This window comes from Oryctolagus cuniculus, chromosome 13 (assembly GCF_051225735.1).
Source record: "Oryctolagus cuniculus isolate XC-2025 breed Fujian yellow rabbit chromosome 13, ASM5122573v1, whole genome shotgun sequence".
In the NCBI taxonomy this organism is placed as follows: Eukaryota; Metazoa; Chordata; class Mammalia; order Lagomorpha; family Leporidae; genus Oryctolagus; species Oryctolagus cuniculus.
This window is the reverse complement of record NC_142879.1, coordinates 47,317,678-47,333,022: the sequence shown is the minus strand read 5'-3', so window position 1 is coordinate 47,333,022 and position 15,345 is coordinate 47,317,678. Positions and strand designations below refer to the sequence as shown.

Below are 15,345 nucleotides of genomic sequence, written 5' to 3'. Positions count from 1 at the left end.
AATTTGACCTCAGTGGTCCCATGTGGTTCAACATAACTTCAGTAGTGTTGTATTCTGTATGTGAATTAAGCTATTTATAGTTTAAAATAATTATCGTGTAATGAGATGAGACTGGCTATCTCCAAAGAGTTAATAGTTAAGAGAACATATGTCCAGAAATAAAAATTCATAAATCATCTGAGTTGTGAAATTCCATTTGTGAAATTTTTGGTAAAAATATGAATTGTATATATGTGCTGGGTCCAAATTTCCTTTATTAATGTAGATACGATTTTTTTGCTTTGAATGCATATTACAGTAGTAGTATAATTTCAGCAATAGCACCCTCCCCTCACTTGATTTGTTACTGATAGAAAATTTAAACAATGTTTGCCTTTGAAAGAAGTCCCTAGAAACACATTTTAAATGAAATGTAGGCTATGGTGAACTTGTCTTTGAGTGGTAATTTTTGTCCCTTTTGTGGCATCACAGGCTCCATGACAGATAAAGAACTGGATAAAATCTTAGTTTCTGACAGTCTTCTGGGTCCTCTACTAAAATATACTCAGATGGCAGGTACATGTCTGTTTATTTACAGGACAGTGTTTCTGTCTGCTTGGGTAGTTTTTCTTCCTTTTAATATTTCTTTTATTTATTAGAATGGCAGGGAGAGAGAGAGAGAGAGAAAGTGAACGAGTGAGAGTGCTTCTATCCACTGGTTCACTCGCCAGATGGCTGCAACAGTGCAGGCTGGACCAGGCTGAACCCAGGAGTCTGGGAACTCCATTGGGGGGCTCCCACGTGGTTGGCAGGTTAACCTGCTGCAGGATGCTGGTCCTGGCATTTTTTGCATTGCCAGATAAATTGAAAGCCGAGGAAAGACTGAGTGGGTGCTGTTAGAGAGACTCCACCGCTTAGTAGCTTTGGGATGTCCTCAGACTCTCTTCAGCTAGAAAATGAATCTTAAGATACAGACCTGTGGGGCCAGCATGTGGCGTAACAGGTAAAGACGCCGCCTGTGACACTAGCATCCCATATGGGCACCTGTTTATGTCCCTGCTGCTCCACTTCTGATCCAGCTCCCTGCTAATGGCCTGGGAAAAGCAGCAGAAGATGGTACCAGTGTTTGAGCTCCTGCCACACATGTGGGAGATCTGGAAGAAGCTCCAGGCTCCTGGCCTCAGCCTAGTTCAGCCCTGGCCCTTGTGGCCATCTGGGGAGTGAATCAGTGAATGGAAGATCTCTCTCTCTCTCTCTCTCTGTTTCTCTCTCTCTCTCTGTTTCTGTCTCTCACTCTTTCTGTAACTCTTTCACATAAATAAATCTTTTTAAAAAGTGTACTTGCCACGATTTATCTGAAGATAATACAGGTAAAGCACATTTACATTTCTTTTCTTTATTTATATTCTGTGATGCAGAATGATGCATCTGATGCAGCTCTGGGAGGCTGTGTTCTCTAGATGTTTCCTTCCTGTGAGTAGGAATGTGCATGGGAGCCCCCGTTAGTAAAGGGATGAGCCCTTCTCACACCTTCCCTGCTGGGCTTCCCATTCGTAACATGCTCAGTACTGCACAGGGAACACGGGACACACTCCATAGATGGCAGGTTTTACTGTTATCTCATTTCATGCTCACAAAAGTGCTGTCAGCATTGTCCTACAATCTTGCTTGTTTTGTACACAAGGAAACTGAGACTCAGAGAGATTAAGTCACTTGAGTAAGATCACCCAGCTGGTAAGAGGTCAGACTAGTCCCCAAACAAGTTTGTCTAATTCCCAAGCCTGCACTCTTAGCCACCAAAATGCACTGGAGTATCTTGGGGGTGATTTTTAGTTATCTTAGCTGATGGGGAAATTAATTAAAATGTACTTTATTATGTACTTAGTGTATTTTATGGTATAAATTATAGAAATAAAGATTTTATTTTTTTAAAAATTATTTGAAAGGCAGAGACTTAAAGAGACAGAAACAGACACAAAGAGCGATCTTCTATTCCTTGTTTACTCTCTAAATGCCTGCAACAGTAGGGCTGGGTCGGGCCAAAGCTAAGAGCCTGGGATTTACCTGGGTCTCCCATGTAGATGGCAGGGACCCAACTACTTGAGCCATCACCCACTGTCTCCCAAGGTGCACAACGTCAGGAAGCAGAGGTGGAATCCAAACCCCAGACGGCTCTGATGTGCGATGCAGATGTCCCAAGCACTGTCCTACCTGCTGTACTAAATGCCCAGTCCTTTTTCTTTTCTTAAGTAATGAAAACTAGCGTCTGATAAACTGGGATTCTGAATATCCCTGAAAAACTGGCGGATCTGTAAATACCACCAAGAGCCTCTGCAAATGTTGTGGAAGGCTAATTTAAGGCTTAGGAATCTGTGAAAATGATTTTTAATGCTTCCTAATTATATCTAAAATGGTCATTAGAACTTAATTTTATTCAATTAACCATAAATTTTAAAATTGTGAGACTAATTTATAAAAAAGCAGATCTACTCTTGAACTCATTTCTTGGATTTTTAACATTTATTAAAATTAATTTCAACTTAAAACAAAAGCCCTTATAATCAGGTTTCCCTGTGTCGTATTTAATTCTCATCCAGTGTTGGGAGATTAACCAAGTGTCTGCATTTTATAGACTTTACAAATACAATACTCCACAGTGATCAATCTTGAAGTAGTTATTAAGCTTGTAATGTTTGCTTGGTGCTCAGCAAAGCGCAGTGACATACAAGAAGCACATGGTCTGTGTCCTCCAGAACTTCAGCATCTATGCAACTATACAGGATGTTGTGTGCTGAGTACTGCATTCTCCAGATCTAATTCAGAATTTTACATATAGTTTTATTGTTATTATTAGGAAGGCAGAATTAGAGAAGGAGAGACACAGAGATCTTCCATCTGCTGATTCACTTCCCAAATGGTTATAACAGTTGGTTGGGGCTGGGCCAGGCCAAAGGCAGGAGCCCAGAGCTTCATCTGGGTCTTCCATGTGGGTGGCGGCAGGGGCCCAAGTACTGCTGCTTCCCAGGTACATTGGCGGAGAGCAGGATCGGCAGTGGAGCAGCCACGACTGGAACTGACAGCCACATGGGATGCAGGTAGCAGCTTAACCCACCGTGTCACAGTTGTGGCCCCTGCATGTTGTTTTAAACTATAGTCTCCCCTTGAAGAAAAGTGAAATATCCATCATGTGAGGCAATTGGCCATTAATTTCATTGTAGGAGAACTGTCAGAAATAAAGAGGGAGTAACATGACCCGGGAACAGCTGTGCTATATGTTTCAGGCTCCCTTAAACTCATGATGCCAGGCCCTGTGTCCTGCCTACGCCCCTGAGCCTGGGGGCATTGTGCGGCTCTGGTCTGTTGTGATGCGCCCCACATGCCCCCTTGAACTCTGCTCTTCCTCCTGAATCCACATTTGGGATCTCCTTTACAACACCCCCATCACGCTTCTCCTGATATCTGTTTTCCCCGCTTTGTCACTTCAAGCCTGTGTTTGCTGATATAATCACTCAACTGTATCATGATGAGGAAACAGAATGACTGATTAAGCTTTCTGCAAATGGATGTCCATTGACTAGATCTTGCCACTCATGAAAATCCCTGAGTTTTGTCTTTAGCTGACTGAAAATCTCAACTAATTTACTGGTTATTATATTCTTTTTCTATTTTGATGCTCATCATTTTTGTGTTTTTTTTGGAAAATTTTATTTATTTCTTTGAGAGGTAGAGTTACAAAGAGAAGGTTCACTCCCCAACTGGCCATAATGGCTGGAACTGGGCCAATCCGAAGCCAGGAACCAGGAGCTTCTTCTGGGTCTCCACGCAGGTGGAGGGGCCCAAGCACTTGGGCCATCTTCTGCTGCCTTCCCAGACTGTAGCAGAGACCGGAAGAAGAGCAGCGGGGATACGAACCAGGGTCCATATAGGATGCCAGCGCCACAGGTAGAGGCTTAGCCCACTGTGTCACAGTGCTGGCCCCATCATTATTGTTTAATCTCTGGGTAACTGAGCTTCTCCATCTGGTGTGTTAAGGTTGTGTTCCTGCTTTATTTGATCACGTCTGTATTGTAAAACATTTTGATTTGGGGACCAGCTTTGTGGCACAGTGGGTGAAGTTGCTGCCTGTAATGGCAGCATATGACATCAGAGCGCTGGTTCAAGTCCTGGATGCTCCACTTCCAATCCAGTTTCCTGCTGATGTGCCTGGGAAAGCAGCAGGTGATGTTGTAAGTACTTGGGCCCTTGCCACCCACATGGGAGACCTGGATGGAGTTGTAGGCTCTTGGCTTTGGATTGTCCCAGCCCCAGTCATTATGACCAGCAGGGGAGTGAAGCAGCAGGTGGAAGGTATCTCTCTGTCTCTCCCTCTCTCTCTGTCACTCTGCCTTTCAAATAAAATTTTTAAAAATATTTGAAGGGACTGCGCTGTGGCGCAGCGGGTAAAACTGCTGCCTGTGGAGCTGGCATCCCATATGGGTGCCAGTTCAAGACCCAGCTGCTCCACTTCTAAGCCAGTTCTCTGCTATGGCCTGGGAAAACAGTAGAAGATGGCCCAAGTCCTTGGGCCCCTGCACCCACGTGGGAGACCCGGAAGAAGCTCCTGGCTCCTGGCTTCGGATCAGCACAACTCCAGCCATTGCGGCCAACTAGGGAGTGAACCAGCGGATGGAAGACCTCTCTCCCTCTCTCTCTGTTTAACTCCCACTTTCAAATAAATAAATAAATCTTTAAAAATATTTGATACATAAAAAAGAGTATGTAGAGTGTACCATGCAGGTTTTTCAGCCTGATTAAAAGGGATCACATATGGAGCCTTCATCCAGGGTAAGGACTAGAACGTCACTGGTCACAGGGAAGCTCTGTGCTCATCCTTGCCTGAACGGATCTTGTCTCAACTGCCCTGAAGGCTGTGTTCCCAAGCCCCTTCTTCCCCTACATTTACCACATGTGCATGTATTCCTTGACTTTTCCTTTGCTCAGTGCAATATGTCTAAGATTGGTCCTTATCCATCCATAAAGCTGATGTTCACTTACTTTCACTCCTGGATAATGTTGCATGGTGTGAATACACAGTAGTTTATTCATTCTTTTGTGGATGGACATTCAGGCTGTTTCCTTTAAAAAAAAAAAAGACTTATTTATTTACTTGAAAGGTAGAGTGACAGAGAGAGGAAGAGAGAAAGTTTTTCCATCCTGCTGGTTCACTCCCCAAATGGCTTCAACAGCACAGACTGAAGCCAGGATTGCATGTGTGTCTCCCACGTGGGTGCAGGAACCCAAGTATTTGGACCATCTTCTGCTGCCTTCGTAGGCACATTAGCAGGGGCTGGGTTGGAAGTGGAGTGGCCAGGACTTGAGCTGGCACTCATATTAGGATGTCAGCATCATAGGCAGCAGTTTAACCTGTGGCACCAAAACACCTACCACAAGTTGTTTCCTTTTTTTTTTTTTTTTTTTTGTGGACAGGCAGAGTTAGGCAGTGAGAGAGAGAGACAGAGAGAAAGGTCTTCCTTTTTCCGTTGATTCACCCCCCAAGTGGCCACTACAGCCGGCGTGTTGTGGCGGGCGCGTTGTGCCAATCTGAAGCCAAGAAGCCAGGTGCTTCTCCTGGTCTCCCGTGTGGGTGCAGGGCCCAAGCACTTGGGCCATCTTCTACTGCACTCCCTGGCCACAGCAGAGAGCTGGATTGGAAGAGGAACAACCAGGACAGAATCCGGCGCCCCCAATGGGACTAGAACCTGGGGTGCCAGTGCCGCAGGCAGAGGATTAGCCTAGTGAGCCGAGGTGCTGGCCCTGTTTCCATTTTTTTTAAAAAAAGATTTATTTATTTATTTAAAAGTCAGAGCTACAGAGAGAGAGGGACAAAGAGAGAGAAAGAGAGCTAGAGAGAGAAAGAGATATTGATCTTTCATCTGCTGGTTAACTCCCCAGATGGCTGCTATGGCCAGGACTGGGCCAGGCCGAATCCAGGAGCCAAGAGTTTCTTCCAGATGAGTGGCAGGGGCCCGACACTGGGGACGTTCTCTGCTGCTTTCCTAGGCTATTAGTAGGGAGCTGCATTGGGATCCTGGAGCTTCTAGCACACGAACTGGCACTCATAAGGGATGCTGGTGTTTTAGGCGGCAGCTTTATCCACTATACTGACATATAATACTTGTATATATTTATGGCTACAGTGAGATATTTCTTTTTTAAACAGAAAGATTTATTTTATTTGTTTGAAAAGCAGAGTTAGGGAGAGAGAGGTCTTTCACCTGCTGGTTCACTCCCCAGATGGCCAAAACAACCAAGGCTGGGCCAGGTAGATTTCAGGAGCCAGAAGCTTCTTCCAGGCCTCCCACATGGGTGCAGGGGCCTACACATGTGGGCCATCCTCTGCTGCTTCCCCAGGAACATTAGCAGGGAGTTAGATCAGAAGTGAAGCAGCCAGGTCTTAAACCAGCACCTGTGTGGGATGCCCTTGTGCCACAGTGCCGGCCCCTACATTGTGATATTGCAACATGTGTCTAAAGCATGAACTAACGGAATCATGGTTATTAACCCATTTCAGCTCCTTATTGTTTCTTTATGTCTGGAGCGTGAACTGTAGTTGAAACACTGTGCTGTGGAACAGCAGATGTGTTCCTTCTGTGTAACTCTGCTTTGGGACCTGTTGTCCATCTCCCTCCAACCCCTGCCCCCCACCTCTGTTCTCAGCCTCTGTAGTCACTGTTCTTCACATCCACTTGGTTTAGCTTCCCCACGTGAAAGAGAACACATGGTGTTTGTCTTTCTGTGTCTGCCTTATTTTATTATAAATAATGTATCTCCAGTTGGCAACCATTTTGCCTTATATGACAGGATTTAATTCTTTTTTATGGCTAAAGAGTATTCCAGTGTGTGTGTCATACCACACTTTCTGTCCATCAAACACTGATGCAATTCTTGGCCGCTGTGAATGGTGTCAGAATTTAAAAGTCTGGGCAGAAAGCCCTGGTTCCAGAGTTGTCTTCTGTATGAATTCGTGAGTGCAACTAGCTCATGACTTCAAACAAAGTACCACTGGGCCACATACTTTGGTAGAAATGAGCATACTTTAGAACCAAGTCATTTTAAAAATTAAATGAGAAGAAAGCGAATATTCCTGTATGCCCTCTGGAGGGTGACATCCTCACGTAGTGTTTCATGAGTTGTAGATTTTGACCTTCCAAGCGTTGCTGAATGTGCAACAAGTCACAGTTGTTCATCTGCTTCTTCTGTTTCTGTAACTGGGGGTCAGGAATGTGAGAGACATCAGGGAAACTAAGATCACAGAGAAGAATTAGAATTTAAATTTAGATCTTTGGATTCTTGATTTTGGGTTCTAGTCTATAGTATGGGAAGATAAATATGTATGTATGAGGGCTCTTAAAAAGAGAAATAGAATTTGAAGATTGCTTTGGTGCAAAAAATTTGAAATATATGCATAAGTGTGATCTTCAAAGTGTTCATGGAAAATATCTATTATGAAAAAACAATTCGTGGATCTTAGAAATTTTTTTGCACCAAACTAAGCTTACTTTTAATTCCGTTTCCTCAAAAATTTTTAAATACTCTTGCACAGGCAAACACATACTATATACATGCACACATGCACACAGAATGTTAGTGCACAGACACATACACACTGTGCACGCACACATAGTAGCCATATATGTGCACATAGAATGTCAAAATAGACATAGAATGGTAGTGTTATTTGGAATTGAATATTTGAAGAAAATACATTAAGTTGCTTCTTAAAGTGTGACTTTTTATAAACAAAGTTTGACTTTAAGGGTCCATTTTCAAAGTGCCTTGTCTAATCTTGAAGGGATAAGACTGAGGAAAATGAGAGATGTCGTATATTCGCTTTCTTAGTGACATCTGAATTCTGTCCTGTATCCTCCTTTGCCCTGCCTGCCCCATTCTCTTCATTTTTTTAGCGTATTTATTTGACAAGAAGAGAGAGAACACACTCCCCATTTGCTGGCTCATCCCCCAAATACCCTTAAAGGCTGGGGCTGGGCCAGACTGAAGCCAGGAGCTGGGAACTGGGGTCTCAATCCAGGACTCCCACATGGGTCCCAGGAACCCAATTATTTCAGCCGTCACTGCTGCCTCCCAGGGTCTGTATTAGGAAGCTGGAGTCAGGAGCTAGAGCCTGGGAATCAAACCTGTACACTACCATATGACATGTGGGCATCTGTTTTTATTATTATTTTATTTATTTGAATAGAAAAATGAGACAGAGAGAGAGACATCTCTTCTATCAGTGATTCATTTCCCAAATGGGAGCAACAGCTGGGGATGGGCCAAGCCAAAGCCATGAACCTAGAATTCCATCTGGTCTCCACATGGATGGTAGGGGCTCAAGTCCTTGGGCCATCTTCCACTGCTTTCCCAGGTATGTCAGCAGGGAGTTGGATCAGAAGTGGAGCAGCCGGGACTTGAACTGGTGCTTGTATGACATGCCGGTGCTGCAGGCTGCAGCCCCTGTGCCACAACACCAGCCCCAAGATGTGGGCATCTTAACCTCCCATTGTGACAAGAGTACACAGCTCACCTGGCCGGGTCTCCCAGAGAGGCCAAGCTCCTGACTGCCCCAGAGCTATTCATTGCTGTCTTATGCGGTCCTGGGCTGTTCTCCAACAGCAGGCATCCCAGGAAGGGGGCCTGACATTGCCTGCCCCTCCTGGACTTCTGGCTTGCGTCATGCTCATCTCTGGTGGGTCTGCAGCTAGAGAGAGCCTGTTGCAGCACAGGTCAGCACGTGTGGTTGCATGCAGACAGTGCTCAGAGCCCACAGAACCCCCATGCCACTGTGCCCTCCTCTTCCTCTACTTCTCTTCACCCATACAACCTGGCTGCCAGCACACCACCCTCCTTGCCCTTCCTCAAGGGCTTTAGGGCTTTGCTCTGTCCTCTCTGCTTATCAAGCTTCCTGCCCCCCTCCCCAACTTCCAGGATATCTGTGTGGCCTCATTCCTCCCCTCCAGAGGGCCTTACAGAAATGGCACCTTGTCACTGGGACTGTCTGCCTTCCAGACACCTTGCATCCCACTGTCTTGCTTTTTTCCTCTTGGCACTTCTAAGGTACCATTTATTGGACTTAGGTCTTGTGTCTTTTCCCTGTCCTGGACAGTGCTGTAAGCTCTGGACGGGCAGGGCTCCTTCCCTGCTCTCCTTGCTCTGTCATTCCCATGCTGGGAAGAGATCTTGGCTCTTAGTGCTGGTAGACATCTGCTGAGTGAGCAACGCGTTGACTACAGGAACGTTTGAAGGGGACAATTCCTGAGATACTGCTATTGTCACTCGTTGTCACTCATGGAATCTGGAGGGAATCCTTTCTTTTAAAAGTGTTTTGGCCAGCGCCGTGGCTCACTAGGCTAATCCTCCGCCTGCGGCGCCAGCACACCGGGTTCTAGTCCCGGTTGGGGTGCCGGATTCTGTCCCGGTTGCCCCTCTTCCAGGCCAGCTCTCTGCTGTGGCCCGGGAAGGCAGTGGAGGATGGCCCAAGTGCTTGGGCCCTGCACCCCATGGGAGACCAGGAGAAGCACCTGGCTCCTGGCTTCGGATTGGCTCAGCGCGCGGGCCGTAGCAGCCATTTGGGGGGTGAACCAATGGAAGGAAGACCTTTCTCTCTGTCTCACTGTCTAACTCTGCCTGTCAAAAAAAAAGTGTTCTGCTTTATTTATTTATTTATTTGAGAGGCAGCATTACAGACAGTGAGAGGAAGAGACAGAGACAAGGTCTTCCATCTGCTAGTTCACTCCCCAAATGGCCGCAACGGCCAGAGCTATGCCAGTCGGAAGCCAGGAGCCAGGAGCTTCCTCCAGGTCTCCCATGTGGAGGGAGACCAAGTGCTTGGGCCATCTTCTACCACTTTCCCAGGCCACAGCAGAGAGCTGGACTGGAAGAGGAGCAGCTGGGACTAGAACTGGCCCCATATGGGATGCTGGCGTCACAGGCAGAGGATTAACCTGCTGTGCCACAGTGCTGGCTGAAGGATGAAATGGTTTCCAAGAGAAACAGGAGAGTAGGTGAGAGAGCAGATTGGATAATTTTATATCTATTGCTGGGAACAGGGCAAGAAAAGGCATTTTTACTGGAGAAGGGGCAGGAGTTTCTAAGAGCAGCTCATTGAGGCTCAGTCCACGATTGTCGAGTGAATGTCCAGTCAGTCAGTGCACCAGAGCATGGCTGCTGGCAGGCTCTTTCAGTCTGATCAGAGTCCCAGCTGGGTCTCCTGCTTCCTTCCCTCCTCATACAGAGCCACCTGCTCTTCCCCGCACGTGTGAGTCTTCTCTTACCCCTGCATCTCAGGCATAGCCTCCCCGCCCTTCTCTTCCCTTCCCCTCTCTTCTCTTCCCCTCCCCTCCCCTCCCTTCTCTTCCCCTCCCCTCCCCTCCCTTCCCCTCTCCTCCCTTCTCTTCCCCTCCCCTCCCTTCTCTTCCCCTCCCCTCCCCCTTCTTCTTCTTCCCATCTCCCGTTTCTTACACACTTGGTGAGCAGCTCTCACAGGCTGGGTGCCATGCTGGGTTCTGGACTAGAGATGAGATGCCCTTGTCCCTGTGTTCTCTGTGTTGTCCTGTGGGGACCATGATACCATCCTCGTTGCAGTCCTAGTGGTAATTGCTCTAAAAGGCAGGGGCAGAGGCTGTGGAGCCCCAGGCCTGGGTGGAGGCCAGTGCGGCTGGCCCTGAGGACTGCGTGGAAGGCTGCAGCTGGCCCTGGGCTTTGATGAATGCGTAGCTTATGCTTCAGATGGGTTGGAGGGTAAGCAGCAGTAGGAACAGTGTGTCAGCAGCAGGGTCTAGTCATTGGCATAAATCAAACAAAAAATAGCTTTCTGGGGCCTGTGTTGTGGTGCAGTGGGCTAAGCCGCTGCCTGCAACATTGGCAGTCCATATGGGATCTGGTTCGTGTCCTGGCAGTTCCACTTCCAATCCAGCTCTGTGCTAATGCTCCTGGGAAGGCAGAGGAAGATGGCCCAAGTGTTTGGGCCCCTGCATCTACATGGGAGACCCAGACTGAGCTTCTGGCTCCTGGCTCACGGCTGGCCCAGCCCCAGCCATTGCTGCCATTTAGGGAGTGAATCAATGAACGGAGCACCTTTCTCTCAGTCTCTCTCTCTCTTGCTGTCTCTGTTTCTTCCTTTCTTTCTGTAAGTCTGCCTTTCAAATAATAAAAATAAATGTGAAGAAAAAGCTTTCTATTCTAGAATAACAGTGAAATCTAGAAATGTACATTCATACCTGGCTTAAATTAATGATATATTTTGCCTTATTAATAATGATATTTCTGATTGGAGGAGAGCTGTATTTCTTCCCATCTCATGATAAAGATTACATCATCCTTTCAAGTACAGTGAAATCAATATGATGTTAATAATACCGAGCATTTGTCATGCCTTATGCTTTTTAAAGATCTTGCCTGTGTTTTGTCTCATTCATCTTCTCTGTACCTGTGTTAATTAAGAAGTTACTAGAATTTCTGATTGGAGATGAGGAAGCTTTGACTTAAAGAAGTTATGAGAACTCTAAAGCGTTTGGCACATGACAGAGTGGGCATGAGAAACTCAGGCTATTGTCCACTAAAGCAATACCTCTTCTGTGGTAGAATCTGCTGTTTTTGTAAACTGTTAAGTCATGTATCACAGATAGGAAGAACCAAAGTATTGGAGTCAAAAAGGAGACACTCACACGTTAAAAGAACACATACACCTGTTAATATTTATAGGGAAACTTGTGGTATGTGTGTATATATTTTAGGCATGCAAGGTTTGGTAGTATTCATTAGAATTCTTTGCATTATAGAAAGGAGAAATGTATTAGCTCCCTTAACAGACAAGCCTGGTGTTTCTGGTTTCAGGAACATCCATCCATCCAAGTGCTCAAATGATATTCTCAGGACTCTGTCTCCACCTCTGGCTTTGCTTGCTTCTGTGTTAGCTTTATCGCTGTTGGTTAGCAGGTACAGCGTGGTTAACAGCTTCAGTTTTATAGCTAACTGAAGTAGCCAGTGGTGATACAGCATCCATTTTCCAGGTGTTCCTGCTGATGTCTGATAACTGAGGTTCAAGGACATGTACTGAGTACTGTGCTCCTCCCTAGATCAGCGACTGAAGCCATGGGTGCAGTGATCCCACTGGCTGGGTGGGGAGATATAAGGGCAAAGGGGGACACCTAAGGTGGATGAGAGAGACCCTTCTACTTCCCTTCTTTCTGGGGTCTCATGTCACATTCACTCGCCTATCCAAATCAGACTGATTGGGACCGATGTACCCCCTATGCATTTAGCATTAGCCTGGGTGGACAGGTGGGGCGTAAGTGGGTGGGAGTATAGAAAAGAGAGAGATGACTAATGGCTTGAAGCTTCCCTGTAAGTGCTGAAGAGGTCCTGGGGGGGGTCAGTCCTGAGAGTCCAAGCGACTTGACTGTATATGACACCGTTAGAAAGAGTCACCATCTTCTAACACTGAGCAGCATTGCAGGGTTGGGAACCACAGTCTATCTAAGGCCCCCAGATCATGTGGTCTGGCCCTGCTAAGGTAACCACAGGTCAGACTCAAAATTCAATAAATCAAAGCAGGCGTATTTTTTTAAAAATAGATTTATTTATTTATTTATTTGAAAGGCAGAGTTACAGAGAGTCAGAAGCAGAGAAAGAAAAAGACAGAGAAGTCTTCCATCTGCTGGTTTATTCCCCAGATGGCCGCAGTGGCTGGAGCTGCACTGATCCGAAGGCAGGAGCCAGGAGCTTCTTTTTTTTATTTAATGAATGTATTTTTGCACAGATACAACTTTAAGAATACAGTGGTTCGGGCCGGCGCCGCGGCTCACTAGGCTAATCCTCCGCCTAGCGGCGCCGGCACACCGGGTTCTAGTCCCGGTCAGGGCGCCGGATTCTGTCCCAGTTGCCCCTCTTCCAGGCCAGCCCTCTGCTGTGGCCAGGGAGTGCAGTGGAGGATGGCCCAGGTGCTTGGGCCCTGCACCCCATGGGAGACCAGGAAAAGCACCTGGCTCCTGGCTCCTGCCATCGGATCAGCGCGGTGCGCCGGCCGCAGCGCGCCGGCCGCGGCGGCCATTGGAGGGTGAACCAACGGCAATGGAAGACCTTTCTCTCTGTCTCTCTCTCTCTCACTGTCCACTCTGCCTGTCAAAAAAAAATAAATAAATAAATAAATAAGAATACAGTGGTTCTTTCCCCCATGCTCCTCACCCCACTCCCTTTCCACCTCCCATTCCCTCTCCCATCTTCTTCATTATGGATGACTATGTATAGAGGACCAACTCTGTGCTAATCATAGACTTCAACAATTTGCCCCCATGCCCACACACAATATATAGAGTACAATTTGGGGAGAGAATGTGCAGTTGATTCTCATTTTGCAATTCCATAGGGACAGAGGTCCTACCTGGGGAGCAAGTGCACAGTGACTACTGTTGTTCCTTTAATAATTAACACTTTTTTTTATGATGTCAGTGATCATCCGAGGCTCTTGCTGTGGGCTGCCAGGGCTATGGAGGCCTTTTGTGACCATAGACTCCATCGGTATTTGGACACAGCCATAAGCAAAGAGGATGTTCTCTCCCTTCAGAGAAGAATGTCTCCTTTGATGACCCTTCCTTTCCAGAAACTTCTTCCAGGTCTCCCACGTGGGTGCAGGGGCCTAGGACTTGGGCTGTCTTTTACTCAGAGCAGGCTTTTTAAGTTTAAAATTTTGTATGGCCTGTGAATGATACATTAAATATCTAAATGATCCTTGGCAGAAAAAACGTTCCCCACTCCTGATTTAGAGAAATGATTGTACACTTTTCCTAATGAGTCACTTTCCTAGGGAAGCCCAAATCAAGTGATTTGTAGTTGTCTTGTGGATGTGGAAAGCAATGTTGAATGGCAATCAGCTCAAAACCTGTGTTCTTTCCTTTTACATCTTTCTCTCAACAAGGCCATGCAAAAATCTCCAAAAATATAGCACAAAGAATATGTGCTTGTGACTTCTCTGAGACTGATGTGAGGAGATTTTAGGATTTGATTAGCAGATCTCTGTTCGTGCATTTTCGTGTCCGTTGCTGTTACAACCTTGTCATCATTCTTATTTTTATTATTTTACTATGCTGCACCCTGGTGCTTACTACCAGCAAAGCTAAATAGCTTCCCTGCTTAGTGAGGCATAAAACACTGAGAATGTGCCCATGTGTGGATCTTCACACATGCTGGGTGATTGAGGGTTAGAAGGCAAATCTCACTCAGCATTTTCTGTGGAAGAAAAATATTGCAGTTTATTTGACCTTTTATTTATGGAATAGATAAAGTAATGGGTTTAGCACTTTTCTAAGTTCAAATGAAAATACGGAGAGAAAATTAGATATTTTTAAGTTAAAAGCAAGAAGAATATCTAGATCTTTCTATTTGTTATCACCAGGGATTCTTTTCTCTCTCTCTCTCTCTTTCTCTCTCTCTCTCTTCTCTTTCATGCTCCTCTGGTCAAAGAAAATCTTCTAGTAGCCTCAAGGAGAATGATGCTTGAGAGAATTGAGGATTTAACTACAGATGTGACTCAAGAAAAATGGTCATCTCATGCTTAACTAAACGAACATGCCACTTTTCAAACTTACACAGAGGGCTACTCTTACAGAATCCTATTTTTATAAGCTACACTGAATTTTAATGATCAAGGGTTAATTTGGGGATTGGATTTGTGAATGTAGAATGGGGATTGTATAGGTGATCCACATATGTGTCTGTAGGTCTTGATATTTAGTCATAGAAAGCAATCGAAGTGAGCCAAGGATGTCAGCCATTAAGAAGCAGGCTGTTTCACTGCTGTGATGGTTATTGTCCTTGTGGGAATCTAAGGAGATGGCCCACTGAAGAAGAAATGATAGCTGCTCCAGTCCCCCAAGGAAACAGTGAAATTCAGCTGCACTGGGTTGTAATTAGAAAAGAAGTATATTTAACTATTGAAAAAATCTGAGGGAGCTTGGCACACAGGACTCAGGGGCATGTAGGTGGAGCTTTTTCATCTCCAGAAGTTTCCAGGTTCATAAAGGTTTTCCTAAGTGCCTATGAACTTGACTTTTGGCAGCACACCAGTGTGTAATCCCATCCACTTGCTCTCCATTTGAAGCAGAACAGAAGCTTCCCAAGGACAGGGCTGGCTGCTGACTTTGCCTCCTCTCAAGGCAAGTCTAGGCGGAAAATGGCGCTTTTGCACTGGCGCAGGAGCAGACTGACCTAGCTTCATTTGGTCCCCGGTGGTTTCTTCTTTTGTCATTCATCATGACAGTAGTGATGACCACTGTGGACTGTTTACCTGTGCCTGTCAGCCGGGTACGCGCATTAAGTTGATCTGTGAAGTAA

At 45.9% G+C, this 15,345-nt stretch overlaps 1 protein-coding gene across 2 annotated transcripts in view; it reads left to right on the top strand.

Annotated features, from left to right (window-relative positions):
* Window positions 1-15,345, top strand: part of NEBL (nebulette) — a 395,196-nt gene that overhangs the window by 209,661 nt on the left and 170,190 nt on the right. The gene's annotated exons all lie outside the window — the stretch shown is intronic.